This window comes from Perognathus longimembris, chromosome 13 (assembly GCF_023159225.1).
Source record: "Perognathus longimembris pacificus isolate PPM17 chromosome 13, ASM2315922v1, whole genome shotgun sequence".
Classification (NCBI taxonomy): domain Eukaryota; kingdom Metazoa; phylum Chordata; class Mammalia; order Rodentia; family Heteromyidae; genus Perognathus; species Perognathus longimembris.
Window position 1 is genome coordinate 58213384 of NC_063173.1, and position 12989 is coordinate 58226372.

The following is a 12989-nucleotide window of genomic DNA, read 5'->3' on the forward strand; positions in this document are numbered from 1 at the left end:
GGGCGTGTCCTCCCCCTCTAGCTCTAGGAAAGCCTCCTGGGGGAGTCGCCGGGACCTCGCCGAGCTGCCAGCCACATTCCTGGCTTTACCATGCTTCTTGGGCCCACTGACTGTTGACCTGGTGCATTCTTATCTGATGGGCCCATGGCGTGTGGGGTGTGGTTGGGCTGTGTGTGTGTGTGTACGCATGTGCACAAATGACGTGTTCCCACTCACTCTCCCCCCTCTCGGGTTTTCTATGCACCCACTGTGTCTTAACCTCTGTCTGCCCTTTGGGACAAAGCACTATTTTACTAAATGTCCTTTGAAGGTCCTCATTCTTTTGTATCATGTGACTTATTAGTAAAATCAGTCTCAAATAAATGTTAAGATTGTTTGATACTAAATAACAAGGATATGCTAATTCCAGCCGAGTTCTTGACTTTAGGTGACTTTTTTGGGGGGTCGGGGGGGTACAGTTCTGGCACTTTCCTGCCTGGGCCAGTTTTGAACTGCAGTCCTCAGACCTCAGCCCCTCAAATGGCTAGGATCACAGGTGTAAGCCACCAGTGCCGACGTCTTTTTATATTTTAAGTTTGTGACGACAGGCGTGGCCCTCAGAATCTTGGTGATGTGTCACCACAGGGCTCTGGGCCCGTGTGGCTCTGCACCCTGGAGGAAATGGTGGTAGCAGCCATGACATGGGCTTTGTCCCTGTTGGATATGGACAAAAGCTAGGTTGGAACTCACAAGGGTTTCCAGGGAGTGACCACGTGTCCCTGAGGCCATGTGATTGATGGCCTAGGCTGTGTGCTTCCCCGACATGGGTGACTGCCCCTCCCCTCTGTCCCCTAAGGTATCCTGAGAAGGATCCCTGGTGGTGCTGGGGAATTGAACCCAGGGCTTCATGTATACGAGGCAAGCACTCTTGCCAGGAGGCCATGTCCCCAACCCCTCACGGGGCTTCAGTTTTAAGCAACAAACAGATCAGTCTGGAGCTGTGGGGCCAGTGTTGTACAAGTGCATATCCAGCTGCAACCAGCAGGGGGCAGCGGAACCCCTCCTTTCCTCCTGTGCTGCACCGCCATGATTCAGCACCACCTGCCCAGCCCGGTGCTGCTGCTGCTGGCTCCTGAGGGCCTGGGCCTGCACCTTCCTCCTAACATTTAAGTCTTTCATGGGCGTTTCTGAACCTCCCACAGCACCAGATTTAGGGGTTCCCCAACTTGGTAATGGGACTTAGCATCTAGAAACAGATTGTGCTTTAGAATTTTTTTTTCCTGTAAATTAACCTTTTCTAAATATTTAAAGCTAGAGCCTCCTGTTCTTCCTGGCGTCCCCGGACCCTGCTAACCAGGCCTTTCCTCCCTTGGCAACTGCCCTGGGCTGGTCCATCGGTACATCTCAGCCCCAACACATACTGAACCCTCTAGCTTTTTGTTTTATTATTTGGGCTTGTTTATTTTGTGCTGGTCCTGGGGCTTGAACTCAGGGCCTAGGCTCTGTCTCTGAACTGTGTTCAAGTCTCAAGTGTTCTGCCACTTGAGCCCCATTTCCAGTTCGAGCTTTTTGGTATTTCATTGGAGATAAGTCTCACGGACCTTCCTCTCCTGGCTGGTGTTGAACCTCGATCCTCAGATCTCAGCCTCCTGAGTATAGGAGCCACCAGCACCCGGCTTTAGGGTTTATTTTGAGACACAGTCCCGCTATGTACATGACCAAGGGTGGCCTCCGATGCCTCCTGCCTCTTCCTATATCACTACCACCACCAGCAACAGCAGCAGTTATTTGAACTCCTTCCTCCTTTCCCCTTACCACTGAGTGTGTGTGTATACACAATTGCACTAAAAGTGAACCATAACTCCAGCCCCTATTTTAAACTATTTGACATAAGGTCTCAGCTACTCCAAAAGATTCTGTGTTCCCCGTCATCTGCCCCTTGGTGTTCTGGGGTGGATGGCAGTGACCACCGACACCCTCGGCCAGTGGACACAGGCTCCCATGTGCAGCAAGGTAAGCCGCCTCCAGACAGTTTCCACTCCACCCACTTGGCTCCATGTGTGGATTTGCGCATAGTTGGTGCTAAGTCAAACCAAAGAAGGATTGGAGCTGTGGGCTCCCTGTAGGGGCAGGCAAGTCCTGGGCGGAGGACACTCTTGTAGCTGTGTCCAGTGTGGAAATGGGGATTCTCATGGGGGGAAGGGGGTCCTGGTAGCCCTGGGGAAGAGGGAAGACTGAGGGCTTTGCAAACCGAGACAGGAAGATGGCAGGACTGGGCTGCAAGAGCTACCAGGATCCCCTGCAGGTGGGCCTGAGGCTGAGAATCAGCCCTAGGAAGTTGGGAATTACTAAGTAGCAAGGAGTCAGGAATATGGGGGCTGTTGGAAGCACAGCACAATGGAGGCAGGCAAGGCCTGTAGGAGAGGGCCCCACTCCTTTGGCCTTCTCTGCCTACTGGGGCCCAAGGCATAGAGAGGTGCTGTAATGGGATGTGTGGCTGCAGCAGATGGAGGTGACCCCGGACCTAGAGAAGGAGTAAGGAAGAGGACATGGAAGCCGCTTGGGCAAGGTCCAAGAAGGGGTGTGATTAGGATTAGGGCCCAAGGTCCTGGGACAAAAGGCCACAGTGGGCCAGGTGTTCACGAGTACCTGCGGGGTGGAGAGGTACGTGTCAGGAAACAGACTTCAGGGACATCTGGATTTGGGGGTCTGATAACATCAAGGTTGCTTCCTGAAAGCCAGGGTCCAAGGCTGCCCTGGGCAGTCTGCCCAGGCTTTGGTCAGAAAGGGACAATATACGAAGATCAGAGGCTTGAGCAGCCTCTCCCCGACTGAAGATCCCCTTCCTCCCTGCCTTCTGACTCCTGTGAGCTAAGCAAAAAGAGAGCACAAAGGCATATGGAAAGTCCATTCTCAAAGCTGTCAGGACAAGGCTACGTACACACACACACACACACCAGTGTCCTCTCTTCTGAGTGCCTTTTGCCGCCCTGTATCCTCTTGCTCACCCCACCCCATGAGTGACCATGAGTAAAGGGGTAGCTGGTTCTCCTCATCTCCTGCCATAGAGGCTGGGCTGCACGGCCCAGAACCAAGCCTACCATCACAGTTACAGGCCGCAGCAGACATGGGAGCTACTTTCTTGCGTCAGTCAATGCACAACTGTTTACCAAGAGCTTCACAGTGGTCTGAGTGAGCTCTGTAAAATACAAACTATGAAGTCACAAACACTGAAATCTCCCATGTGCCAGGAACTCTGGGCACAGGTCTGTACATTCCAGGCTGAACCCCACCACCACAGCAGATCAAGTTCAGGGGAAGAGGCACTAAAAGAGCCAGACTGTGAGGGGCTCACCGAGAGGTAACTTTGGGGCACAGGCCTGTAGGAGCTGGGGGGTTGGGGAGGCCAGGAGGCCAGGAGGCCACTGGGGTGAAGCGAGTTCCAGGAAAAGCAACATAACATCAGAATTACGGAATGCCAGCACCTGGCAGGGCCCCAGGGTGGGGAAAGCAAGCTGAGAGAGGTCAAGAGCTTGTCCTAGCCACTAGAGAGGTGGGGGCAGGGCAGGCTGGAGCCAGCAGGAGGCAGCCGATGGGCCCCCGGTGGGGTGGAGTGCAGGAAGCTTGGTTGTTTATCTGCTCTGGCTGTTGCCACACCGGCAACTGGAGATGAAGGCGCCCAGCCAGCAGGCAGTGACTGTGCAGTTTCCCCGGCTCACTGCAGGGCTTCAGGGCTTCAAGGGCAGGGCCCAAGCTGAGGGTCTCCGGCCCCACAAGAAGCCCACAGTGGCCTAAGAAGTCAGGGCTCCCAAACCGGACCCGGGGGGGGGGGTGGAAACCTGGCACATTCTCAAGTGATCACAATCATGTACAAGGGAAGGGGGGCTCATGGGATGTTCCCATGTATGTAAACAATGTATTGCCCTTTCCTAGGACAACTTCAATAGGTTTCATTGTTCTCTTTACCTTCTGATCTCACCCAGCAGAGCCTGTTTGTTTTGAGTTTATATTAATTGTACCACGGGGTCTTTCACTATGGCATTTAACCAGAATAATGCTATTGCTTCTCTAGTGTCATAGTCCTAACTTTGGGGTAGCCTGGTGCACTTTTCCTGGGGTTCTTCCTGGTGCTGATAAGTGTTTGGAAACAAAGCTGACTTCTGAACAAGATGGTGAGGCCGGTCTTAACCATAAATCCTGACTCCATGGCTGGAGAGAGAGGACCCCAACTATGAAATCTGGTCAGGACAGGGCCCAACCAGAAATGGAGGGAGGCCTTCCAGTCCTTTCCCCAAGGGCTACTAGTGAAGGAGTGAGCTGAGGCCTGGTAAATCACCACTCAGCCCCGCCCAGGGATCCAAGGCTCTGTTTACTGCAGTTCTCAGGAACAGCTTGTTTTGATCCACAGATATCTGCTGACGCACCAGCTGCCCAGCCCTCTTCCTCAATCAGGGTGGAGGTTATTTTTTGCCTTATTTGAAGAGGAAAAGAAAGGCAGCTGCCCGGGCAGCCGCCCAGATCAGGGTGAAGTGGGCACAGCCCCGCACTCAGAGCAGGACAGAGCAACCCCCTGTGTTTTTAACCTCTCCATAAATACATTCCTTTGCTCGAGAAAGTGAGATGTGTGGAACTTGGAGGCCAGGAGAGTTTCCAAACACAGACATTTGTTCTCGAGGACCAAGGGCGTTAACAGGGCAGCTTGTGATACAAGGACACAAAGGGCCTTACCAAAGCATGATGGAGGAGCCTGTACTTTATGGAATCCCACACTGTGTCATGACAACCAGTCCAACTCCTATTCTTACTTAGTGCCAGTCCTGGGGCTTGAACTCGGCCGGGGCACTGTCCCTGGCTTCTTTTTGCTCAAGGCTAGCACTCTACCTCTTGAGCCACAGTACCACTTCCGGCTTTTCCTGTTTATGTGGTGCTGAGGAATCAAACCCAGGGCTTTGTGCATGCTAGGCAAGCACTCTACCTCTAAGCCACATTCCCAGCTCCTGTTCTTATTTATTAAGTTCTGGTCCTAGGGACTTGAACTCAGGGACTGGGTGCTGTCCCTGAGCTTCTGTGCCCACTACCTCTTGATCCACAGTTCCACTTCCTGCTTTTTATGGGCTTCCTGGAGATGAGTTTCACAGACTTTCCTACCCAGGCTGGTTTCAAGCCACAGTCCTCATAGCAGTCTCCTGTGTATCTAGGATTGAGTACGGGTGTGAGGCACCAGCACCTGGCTTCAACTGCTACTCTTTTGAAGTATGAAATCATAGGTTTGTTTCTGGCATGTAGGAATATTATATGTGAAGGAGGAAGGCTCATTTACATAGAAGGCTGGAGGTACGCATCTCTGACATTTCAGCAAACAGGGCCGACTCCAGAGCCTGGGGCTGTAAAGCAGTAGGGAAACTTGCTTGGTTTCTTACCCAGGCCTCCCAACTTGCTAGAACATTCTGACAGGCAAGTCCCTCTTTACTTGCTGCCTTTGTAGGCCAAGGCACCCCACCCTTGGAAACGCTGCCAGGAGAAATGAGCTGGGCAGGCCTAGGGGAGACAGGAAGTAAGCTGTAGGAGTCTTTCAGGTGACAGAACATGAAGCAACCACCACGGGTGTGGAGTCACATGAGAGTCAGCAGATTTCTGAGAGTCAGGGGAAGGGTGTGGGGTGGCTCAGCCCTGCCTGCCCAGGCCTGGCAGAGGAGAGACCAGGGGGAACCCTCCCCCTACCTGGCCCCTCCCGGTTGCCCTGGGAGCTGGTTGTCCCTCGGAGGTTTTGTTTGGGGTGTGGGAGGTAAGCCGGGGAGGAGACTTCCTGGGCCAGTTGCGCCAGATGCCCTTCTGTTTTGGTAACTTGGCCTGTGGTTTCCCTCCTGATGCACCGGGGTATGTGGGCACATGCCCTATGGGGGGGTCTCAGGCCTCATGTGTCTCCTCATCCTGACTCCACTAGTGAACCCTCACCACTCAGGTCGTGCTCAGCCTTGGCTGAGGACACAAGAACTCAACCTGTTTATTTGTGAGTCCGGAGTGGCCCCTCCCCAGCCGGGCGCCCTAAGTCATCATTAAACCCATTTCCCGAGGCCCAGCACAAACCACAAACCAGCTCCAGACGAATGAAGCTTTAATTTTTTAAATTTAAATTCACTCTTCTGCTAGCCTCCCCCCTGTAATGCTAGCTGCTCAGGAGGCTGAGGTCAAAGCCAGCCCAGGCAGAAGCTGGAAGGGCAGCTGGGGCTTTAGTAGTAGAGGGCTAATCCTGAGCAAAAAGGCTCAGAGCCAGCGCCCGGACCCTGCGTTCGAGACCCAGGACAAGTATATAGAATCATTCACCACTCTTCATTTTACAAGTAAAATGAGTAGAAAAATCGAATCCATCTGGTCTTGTGTCCCCTGCAGTTACGTGTATTTCCCACACAGAACCTTCGTTTTGCAGCTTTTTTTCCTCCGATGAATATGTCAAAATCTTTGTGTTTTATCCCAGATAGAGCATTATCCTGTTGTGACATTCCCAGTTCCCAAGGGATAGTGAACAGGACCCCCACCCTCCAGGGACAGAGAACAGGATCCCCCCACCCTCCAGGGACAAAGAACAGGACCCCCACCCTCCAGGGACAGAGAACAACAGAACCCCACCCTCCAGGGACAGAGAACAGGACCCCTCCACCCTCCAGGGACAGAGAACAGGACCCCCACCCTCCAGGGATAGAGAACAGGACCCCCCCACCCTCCAGGGACAGAACAACAGAACCCCACCCTCCAGGGACAGAGAACAGGACCCCCCCCTCCAGGGATAGAGAACAGAACCCCCCCCCCACCCTCCAAGGATAGAGAACAACAGGACCCCCACCCTCCAGGGACAGAGAACAACAGAACCCCACCCTCCAGGGACAGAGAACAGGACCCCCCCACCCCCCAGGAATAGAGAACAGGACCCCACCCTCCAGGGACAGAGAACAGGACCCCCCCCCCACCCTCCAGGGATAGAGAACAACAGGACCCCCACCCTCCAGGGACAGAGAACAGGACCCCCCACCCTCCAGAGATAGAGAACAGGACCCCCCCCCACCCTCCAAGGATAGAGAACAACAGGACCCCCACCCTCCAGGGACAGAGAACAACAGGACCCCCCCCCTCCAGCTGGCCGCCCCGTCCGGCTGAGGTTCCCACTGGCTCCTCTCGGCCGTGTGCTAAACCACAAAGCAAAAAGATTACAAGCTTTTTTTTTTTTTTTTTAAAGGACAAAGAGTCCCGGGCCCTGGGTCGGAGCGGGGGTGGGGGGGTGGGGGGTGGGGGGGTGGAGGGTGGAAGGGAGAGGGAGGGGTCGTCCGGGGCCAGGGTGCCGGGCCCGCCCCGCCCCCACCCCGCCGGGCGCTGACGTCACCGCGGAGCTCGAGGCGGCGGCGGCGCCCTGAGTCACGCGCGCTCCCGCCCCCACCCGCCGCCTCCGCAGTGACGCGCCCCTGCAGAGATCCCTCCGCCGCCGCCGCCTGGAATTTTCCAGAGGGCGCGCCGGGCCTTCTTTCGCGCCTCCGTGGGCCGGGCGGGCACCGCGTGACCTGAGACGACCCTGACAGCTCCCGGGGTTCATTCCAACCCCCCCCGCCCCCTTCCCAGCTCCCAGCTTCCCGTCGAGGGGGGCCGGGGGGGCCACCCCCCCCCCGTCCGCACCCCACTCACGGGAGCGCGGCCTCGCCCTCGGGGCGCCCGGAGGTCGGAGGTCGGCCTTGGCCCCGAGGAGCCCGCCCAGGGGAGGGAGCAGCCCGAGCCGGGTCTGGGAGGGACTCTTTCCCCCCCCCCCCCCGGGTCGTGGAGGAATCGTCCCGTGGAGGAATGTCCCGGTGACGCGACACGGGGCTATAAAAGCCGAGGTGGCGGCCCCGACGGCCCAGAGAGCCGCCGGGAGGAGGGAGGGCGGGAGGGGTCGCGCCCGGGGTCACGCTAGGGCAGAGCGGGCTAGACGAGGCCGGGGCGGGGGCTGTGGGCAGGGATGGCGGCCTTCCCGGGGGCCCGGGAGCGGGAGGAAGGCAGCGGGGCGGGCGGAGCCGCGGGCCGGCGGGCGCGGGCCTTGGGCCCCGGGGTAGGAAGGAGCCTGAGCGGCTCGGGCGGCAGGTGGGCCGGGCCGGGGGGAGGCCGGCCTCGAGCCCGGCAGTGCCACCATCCATCCCCCTTTTCTTCCAGACCAGGGCTGGTGCGCCCAGCTGGGGAGGAGGCCGGGTCTTGTGGAGACTGGACTTAGCTTCGCGGGGTATGTAACCGGGGGCTCAGCCCGGAGGAGCCCCGGCCTGAGCGCGAGGCGAGGCCGCGGCCCGAGGCCAGGGGCGGCCATCGGGGCCCGGGGCGGCCGAGGCCCGATGCTGTGTCTGGGGGCCACGTTGACCAACGCTTTATTTTCCAGGCGGCAGTGCCCCCCACCCTGGACTTTGCCTAGATCTGGTGCTAACCTCTCCCGTGAGCTCCCTCTGCCCTCTCCTCCCTCCTAACTCTGAGGTTACCCCTTCACTTAAAACCTTTCTGGTCATCTGGTAAGCCCTGGGGAGTCCAGAGCCCCTGGAGTCGGTATTTGATGGTAACCCGGTCGAGTTGGCTTGTGGGTGGGGTGGGGCGGTGTGGCTTTGGCTGAGGGTGGAGACTGAACCGACCACTCTTGGATGGGCCTCTACAGCAGGGGTCTCCACCGGAAGTCACCGGCCGAGGTTTGTGACTGTAGTGTCCATCCTGGCGAGCAGCTGGCACCCGGAGAAATGGAGCCCCTGCGGGTGTGAGTCATAGCTGTGCAGGCGGGGACAGCCTGGAGGATGCGGCCCGCTTAAGTTGACGCCCGCAGAGTGAATTCCCGAGTCTTAGGAGGAGGAAGCTCGCCAGTGCCATGTGTCCAGCCAGGCCTTGCTCAGGAAGCCCTGTATTCAGGCGGCCAGCCACCCCTTAAGTTTATGAGCTTGTGGTGGGGGGGGCGATCAGAAGTCCAAAGCAGACGCATCCGTCCTTGAATGAGTGAATGAATGCTCTGGGAGCACCCTTCTCCAGGCACGTGAATGCCAGCAGGCACCCCCTTCTTTCCTGGGGATAGAGGTTTTTCACATGCTGCATCTTCCAGTCGTTCTAGTTTTGTGCCACTACCTTTGCTTCCAGAAGATTCTTTAAGCAGTAGAACATTGTAAACGTTGGTGCCACAGCGCAGAATGACGCCCTGTATAGATGGCTGCCGACGGAGCCAGTGACCTCGCCTACCTACCCACGTGCCTGTGTACTGGCTGCAGAGAATGTTAATGCTCTTAGAGAACTTTCGGGTGGTGGGGAAAAGCTGTTCAATTTTAAATGCCTTAGGCTGAGGGGACCTTATTAAACATTGTCAAGTTGGGGGGGGCGGCGCGGGGTGTCATGTTGTGTGGTACTCTTCCGCCTCATCGTTCTCATTCTGTGTGGGTGGTGGCAGGTTTCATCCGGAGGCCTGACAAGGTGTACATGCTGCTGAGTTGGAAATGATGGGTGGGCTGGTACCGACCTTTGGGGTTTTGATTATTTATTTCTGAGTGCTAGGCAAGTGCTCCGCCTCTGAGCTACAACACCACTAGTTCATGGTTTTCATTCTTGATGCATTTTGTTCATACGTGCCGGCATGGGTTGAATGCATTGGCCTTCAGTTTTTAAATTCTGCACGTCACTGGAATATGTCTGAAGTTCTCTCCGTGATCCAGTGGGGACTGGGTGTTTGAGCTGTAGGAGGGTGCCTGGGGACCTTGTGTTGGGGGGGGTGGGGTCTGGTGAATGTAGGAGGGTGGGGGTGCCTGGGGACCTTGTGTTGCCGGGGAGGAGTCTGGTGAATGGATGACTTGGGGCAGAGGGTTGGTGGATTCAGCAATGGGGATGGGAGGTGTGGTAAGGAGGTGGTTGAAGGATGGTTGGGAATGTGGGTTGAAGGGAATTTTCTGGAGGGAAACAGTAAATAGAGCCTGGGGAAAAAATGAAGAAAATGATGGAAATAAGTAGTTAAGCTAGTTAAATTGCTGCATAGAAACGATGAAAGTTGCTTGGAATTTTTCTAAAAATGCCTAGAACATTTAAAGGGAAAAGGCAAAATTGCTTTGCTGTAAGATGGGGAGACTGAAAGGTTGAACTGAATGGGAATGCTTTGCAAGTAGCCATATATGTGTTCCTCTGAAACTTGGGAAGATGGGATTTCTCAGGGGCAATAAGCCTTGGAAATGACCTAAATGCCTAATTTGTGGGATTTTGTGGTGTGCACTTGAATCATTGGATGGGCACTTCTGGGTTGTTAATTTGTATTTTGTCAAACTGATCAAATTCTCAACAAAGTGGAAATGGTTTCTAAAGCAATTTAAGCTGCTTTGAACACATCTGCCCTGTGATTGACTAGTAATTACTTGCTAAACAGTGATAGTCATAACAAAGAGAACCAAAAGATTTTCTCTGAAATTTGGTGACAATTACTGTACCCTTGGCTAAAGCGAGCATGAGTAATTGTATTTGTTTGAATGTTTGGTTTTTTGGTTTTTGAATGGTCCAGAACTAGAAGCAAACTAGCAAAATCAGTTTGACAAATCGAAACACAGTACAAGTCTTTTTAAAAATCATCTCTGCCTTTTAAGTTTCACTTTAAAAAGTCTGAAATCCTTGTGTGTGATTTATCTTCTGGGTTCCTTTTTAAATGCTTCTATGTTAGTGTGGGAATTCAGTTCTTAAGACTGCAATTTGGGATTCATGGTTACTGCCATTGGAACATGAGTGTTAGTCATGTTTCTATGGGGAAATATTTTGGGCTGTGCTATTGTGAAATGGAAGCTGGAAAAACCTGGTTAAATACTTATAAGGCAAGAATTGTTCTATTGGATCGTGTACATAATTACTAACTGATTTTTCTTCCCCATTACAGCACAAATAAAGGTTCAAGTTCTAAACTCTTTATAATCTGTTGTTCACTATGTTGCTCAGCCCCTATCATTCCACCTTTATAATGAAGTTTGATGCTAGTTTTGTATTGTATGTAGGCTTAGGCCAAGATTCACGGTTCACTAGAATCTAGACTAGCATCATCAGCAAGACTTCAGCTAGAACTGATGAGTCCTGACTGACCTGCAGACTGGTGGGTGGGAGGGGCCTTCACCGTGGGGGATTGGTAATAGATATTCAAAATGTGAGGTACGTGTGGGTGGGGGAGTCGTGTTCCATAATCGGCCACATTGCCTGCTCAGAGCTGGGCTTCGTTTTTCTTGACGGGAGAGTTTGTTCTCTGTTAAGTGCAGGCTGTGTACGGGTGGCGGAAAACCCGGCTCACAAGCCTGTGAAGTGAGTCGGTGGGAGAGGGCGTTGGAGTAACAACAGTGACTCCTACTTGCTGAGTCACCTGTCACAAGGTGTCACAAGGTGTTCCTTACATTCTATGAAGGAGGTGGTTTTCGAGGAAGCAGAGGGAAGACTTGGCTCCCCTGCTCCTCTGGCACTGGTGTGGGGGGGGGGCGGGGGCGGGGGGGGGGGGGACACGTGGCTAAAGCCCGCCCAGCAGAGAGCTGCAGGGCTAGCTGTTGTCCCAGCTCCCTCCTGAGCCTGTCTCGCTTGCTTCTCTGGTCACCCCTTGGTGACTTCTGGAGTGACTGTTGGCAAGAAGAAGGTAGCCACATTCCCTGGCAAGACCATCTGGACTCCTGGCACTGCCTAGGGCGTGTGCTGCTTGGTGCAGGGTGCCCTGTCCTAGGTCTGTCTCACCCATCCACTTGGCTTCTTCGCCCTGCACCCTCCCCTTTACCTTGTCTTGTGAGATCCCGGTCTTGTTTTTTTTTAATGCAGTGGTTATAAAACTTTGCTTCAATCCTGAGGAAAGCTGGTATAAGCATAAACACCTAAGAAAATGGCGGTCTTTCCCAGCAGCTGCTGGCAAAGGAGTTTACCCACAGGGGTATTTGGCACTGGAAGGGGTTGTGGGGTGGGACTTGTCACTAAGAGCAGGGATGAGGTGGCAGCTGAAGGCCAGGAAAGAACTCTGGTGCTCATAGGCAGTTGTGACCATTGTCACATAGCAGCATCCTTACATCTAGGTCGAATTTAGACTTCGCTTTGAGCCACCCTAGGCTGTGGGTGCTCCGATGGAGTTCATGGTGGAACTTATCTTCTGCAAATTTAGAGTGATGAGAATGGCCTGAGGACAAGTATGAGTGGAGACTCCCCAGGTGGGGAGACCGAACTTGATGGGCTGAATTACAAACAAAGGGATTGACAATGACCTCCCCCCACCTCCCAGTGGCCTTCAGCTGGCCTTACAGACATGACTGTTAAGGAACCACAAAAACCTCAGCTTTGGGCTAATCCCACGTGGTGCTAGGTTTCTGAGGAAGCATTCAGCTCTGGCTCTGTGTAGAGCTTGTGCTTGGGTGCTGATATTGAAGGGGAAAATACTGTCTTTAGGTAGTTGTACAAAAGTTACTGTCCAAAAAATAAGTGTGTGTGTGTGTGTGGTTCGTGGGGCTTGAATTCAGGACCTGGGTGTGGTCACTGAACTCTTTTACTCAAGGCTAGCACTCTACTACCCCTTGGAGCCACAGCCTCCTGAGTAGCTAGCATTAGAAGTGTGAGCCACTGGTGCCTGGCTTTCGTAATGCGTCTCGATCAATGGTTACCCCTTTCTTCTTTCTCCCGAATCCCTCCCAACCCAATATTGTTTTGTGTAGTGTAATGTCCATACATGCTTTAATGTACTTTGACTATGCCTCCGTGCCTTCTTTCTTTGAGAGAACTCCTCATTAGGTCTCATGCATAAAAAGGGTTTGCTGTGAAGTTTGCAGTAAGCAAGTTGGGGGGGGGGTGAAATCCTCAGTAACTTTCTATTAGCCAGAATAAATGGCATACTTGGTCCTGAAGGTTTTTGCTTTTCCTATACATTCTCTATCTGTGCATTTTTAAACAAATAAGTGTTCTTACATTTGGGGTTGTGATTCTTTTTGCTTTTTCTTTATTGCCAGAGCGATGTACAGAGAGGTTACAGTTTCATACGTTAGGCCTTGGGT

At 53.9% G+C, this 12989-nt stretch overlaps 1 long non-coding RNA gene across 1 annotated transcript; it reads left to right on the forward strand.

The window, feature by feature from the left end:
• The first annotated feature begins 7884 nt into the window (after window positions 1-7884).
• LOC125362225 lies at window positions 7885-9640 on the forward strand. The gene is made up of 2 exons (XR_007213042.1): window positions 7885-8218; window positions 8369-9640. It is a non-coding gene; the product is annotated as an uncharacterized LOC125362225 (long non-coding RNA).
• Window positions 9641-12989: the final 3349 nt, after the last annotated feature.